The 4,312-nt window shown below is 28.8% G+C and overlaps 1 long non-coding RNA gene across 1 annotated transcript; it reads right to left on the bottom strand.

Moving 5' to 3' along the window:
• Nucleotides 1–274: 274 nt before the first annotated feature.
• LOC140182035 (uncharacterized) lies at nt 275–2,306 on the bottom strand. Its single transcript, XR_011877853.1, has 2 exons — nt 1,577–2,306; nt 275–651 (listed from the first exon to the last, which is right to left on the bottom strand). It is a non-coding gene; the product is annotated as an uncharacterized lncRNA (long non-coding RNA).
• Nucleotides 2,307–4,312: the final 2,006 nt, after the last annotated feature.

The raw sequence follows: 4,312 nt of genomic DNA, 5'->3' as shown, positions 1-4,312 counted from the left end.
TCGTTGTCTTATGAATCTTTTGAAAACCGACGGTTTAACCATCCTAATATTCAAAACATTTTTTTAAAAGAAATCAGTTAACTATGCAAATTCAAAACCTTTCTTTTCGTATAAGAAAAATCTTAAAAAGTTTTCTAAACTGTATGAATGACCAACCTGTTCCAAGTATATGTTCATTAAATCTATGCTGAACCAGCTTGATTTTTCATACTTAACTAAACCTCAATCAGGAACCAATCACGGCCTCATGCCCATTCACACAATCAATCAGCACTTATCATCAATTCAGCACCAAAACTCAATCTCAAAAGTACCACATCAGAGCAAACACAGGTAATACAGACACGAAAAATATAGGTATAGATAATAGTTACATCAAGTAGCTCAGATAACAGTTAATAGCAGTTAAACAATTAGACAAACCAAAACAAATTCAAACTCAAACAAAGCATGTAAATGCATATAATGCATGTCTGCCCTATGGCTAATGAGCTCATTTGTCGGTTATATAGTCAAACCCGACATATCCGGTAGCTAATCCGGACAGTGTCTCTCTGTTGCGCATTAATACCATTAGAGGAATACATGCCATGTCACCATTAGAGGGATTCTGCGCCTGTCACCATTAGAGGGAATAGATACCCTGTCATCCTTACAACCAGAGAGAAAACACAGACATAGTTGTCATCAGTCATCTTCAACCATGTTTCATTTATCATATTTATTCAATTTCGTAATCAAACTCATTTTTCTTCATTCTTCTTCCTCATATCTTTTTCGGAGCAAATGGACAATGCCATTGCCTCTTACCTGGATCTCAAATCTTAATCAAATTCAATTTCATTTTCAAATCCATTATTTCTCAATATCACTCAATTCAAAAATCATATTTTTAAAATCAAATCTTATCATCTTTTATTCAAATTCAATCATCATCATTCCTCCCGTTCTGTTCATTAATAATTCAAACTCAAAACATAATCTTTTTCTTAATAACGCATAAACAAGTCACATAATCCTTAAATCTCAGTCTCTCTAAATAACCACTTTAAACAAACTCTCAAATTTTTATAAAAATTTGGATAACATCTCATCTAAAATTCGGACTATGCCACCCTTACGGGTCCCATCAAAGCCACATTTTTCTACCCGTTCTCAACCAGCTCCAAATATCAAATACTTTTCATTAATCAAACCGTTTCCAAATATCAAATCCTTTCCAAAATCAAACCAAATTTCGATATCAAACAAATTTTAAATATTAAATCACTTTCAAACTAAACCAATTCCAATTTTGAATCTTTTCTAAAATCAACCCCTTTCCAAAATTAAACTAAATTCCAACATTAAACCTCTTCCAGTAATTTAGGGGAAATCAATTCAACAACATCATCCAACTATTTCAGGACATTCAACTTTCTCAATCGATCAATCAATCAATCAAATAATTTCATTCATCCAAAATAACTCAATTCAATCCATAAAACTTACGAAATCACAAAAATATACTTTTCGCATTAGTATTGACTTGTAACAACTCTTGAAAGTAAAATAAGTTTAAGAAAAGTGCTCCAACCTCGATCGCAAGTTAACTACGCGACAAAACCCGTAAAACTCTGATTTTGCGGTGGCGGCATCAAATCCGACCATCCCCGCAGCAGTCACAGCTTCTAAGCACAGCACGCAAGAACCATAGCTAAACCCTAAGACATTAACGCCGTATAAAACTCAATAATCTATAACAGAAAGAAACCAAGAACAGAGTAGCTGCAGCTCTAACGGCAATCTCTGACGAGGCGCAGTCACTACCACGGGAACATCTCGAAGGGCGGCGGCCAAGGCAGCAGAAACGGAGATGGATCTGATGGCGATAGAGCTCCATGGCGGGTCAGCAGCGATGACACCTCCTCCCTCACCCCTCCATCACGTCTCTCACTCTGTTTACTTCGTGCGATGTCGGCAACGTCGAGCTCGACGGCGGTACGCGATGGCGGTGATGAAACAGCCACGGCGAGCTGGACGCGAACGGCATCCCTCTCCCCGCGGACTCTCTCTCTTCGCATCTTGACGGCCCTCTCTCCGCAGTTTCGTTTCCGATGGCAGCTCAGCAACAGTGACCGGCGATGATTCGCAACGGATGTGGTGCGACGATGGCTGGTGGCGGCACGGTACCCTCCCCCTCTCAAATCTCTTCTCCGTGCTCTCTCATCTCTCTACCGTGTGTGTGTTGGTGTTTGTAAGTTGTGTGTGTGTGTGTATTTGGGAAGGGGAGGGTGGTGAAACGGTGGCTGTTAGTACATATTATGATTAGGGTTATGTTTTGGGGATTTAGTTAGGAATTAGGGTTTAAGTAGAGTATTAATTAAAAATCAAATTTAATCCAATAATAATATCTATAAAAATATTATTTGATTATCAACTTAAAATTTATTTTCAAATAAATATTCCAATTCATAATTAGAGATATTAAAAATCAATTTCTTTTATAATTATAAAATAAAGTTAAAAAATCTAATTATTCAATTTAAAGCATATAAAATTCTTATTATTGTTCCATTATTAAAATTTTAAATCATAAATAAAAAATTGCTTAATTTTATATATAAAATTTCATAAAATATAATCTTAATTAAATATAATAAATCATAAATAAATTTATTATTAATTTTTTTTAAATTCCGGAGTCTTACCGCTAATAGCCCTTTTTTACTTTTAGCAAATATAGGAAACTCGAACCCGCAACTTCTTAATTGAGTATGGAAAGACTATGTCATTTGAACTATATAACTCATTGGCTACTGCTAATAGCCCTTAAGCATATTTAAATACTCTATCTTATATTTATCTAATTAATCAGCACAAATAACACATCAGCGTATATGTTAAGGTGGAAACACTAATCCATATTAGAATAAATCATTCTACGTGAGAGAAAGAGAAAGATGATAATAATAATAATAATAATAATAATAATAATAATAATAATAATAATAATAATTATTTATTATTATTATTATTATTATTATTATTATTATTATTATTATTATTATTATTATTATTATTATTATTTTATGTGAGAAGTGTGCAAAATAAAATTTATTTTTAAATTCTACTAATTTCTATTTGCTAATTAAAATACTCTATTTAAAATTTTAAAATTTATAATTCTAATATTAATTCTTAATTAAACGACTTCTTAAAAGTTTTAATTTTTAAATTTAAATTTTTTTATTTATTATATTTATAAATTTTTTTTTATTCAATTTACATTGTTATCTCTTAAATTGTCTCTGCATAATAAAAGTATTATTTTTCTTTCTCTTTTTTATTACAAACTATTCATTTTCATCAGTTTTTTTGTTTAAAGACGTATGAATTTAACTTTCATTGAAAATTAATTTTGTTTATATTGTTGTTTCTAAAAACTTGAACTAATTTGATAGTTTGAAAAAATATTTTAAAAATGAATTAATTTGATCAATAAATAAATTTAATTAAAATATTTAATATTAAAAAATTATGTAGCTAATAAAATAGTATGAAATAAAATTACTATAAGTGAATATTATTGATAAAAAATAACAAATGATGGATTAGGAAGCTCATATTTATATAATATTATTTTAATTAGATTAACCAAATTTTAATGTAGTATATTTTATCTCATTTATTTTTTATTAATATATTTTTTGCCCTTATAAATTTTTCTTTGTTTTTTTCTTTTATGAAAAGAAAAAAAATTCAAATTTAATGAGTAAGGATACAACTAATATCATGCAAGAAATCCAAAGAAAAACAAGATTGAAGAGAAAATTAATATGAAAAAAAATAAAGTAAAGCACTATTCAAAGTATCTTTCATAAAGAAATAAATTAACTATTTATATTCTTCATTATCAAGTAAGAATAATATATTTATTTATTTAATATTTTTAGTTATACCAGTATTATATATTATGTTATTGAGTATAAAAAATAGCCAACACAATATTTTTTATACACTATTTAATCATTTATAAATAATAAATTAATAATTTATGTTACCTTCATAATGTGTCTCTTACTATATTTATTTATAAAAAATTTGAGTAATAGTTTAAATGATGTGCATTTAGATTCGGTGTTGTCTGATATTATATGTAAATAGAAGCACTAATACCAATTGACTTATGGATGAATTTCTTGGAACTTACTTTTGTGAATATACATACATTTTTTGTATTTTGATTTTTTTATTATTTATACAATTATAAACTTTAACAGAAAGTATATTCAAAATCAATGTGTCAAATTATTTTACTAGGTAATAATTT

The sequence above is a fragment of the Arachis hypogaea genome, chromosome 3 (assembly GCF_003086295.3).
Source record: "Arachis hypogaea cultivar Tifrunner chromosome 3, arahy.Tifrunner.gnm2.J5K5, whole genome shotgun sequence".
In the NCBI taxonomy this organism is placed as follows: domain Eukaryota; kingdom Viridiplantae; phylum Streptophyta; class Magnoliopsida; order Fabales; family Fabaceae; genus Arachis; species Arachis hypogaea.
The sequence above is the reverse complement of the archived record's forward strand: the minus strand, read 5'-3'. Positions and strand labels throughout refer to the sequence as shown.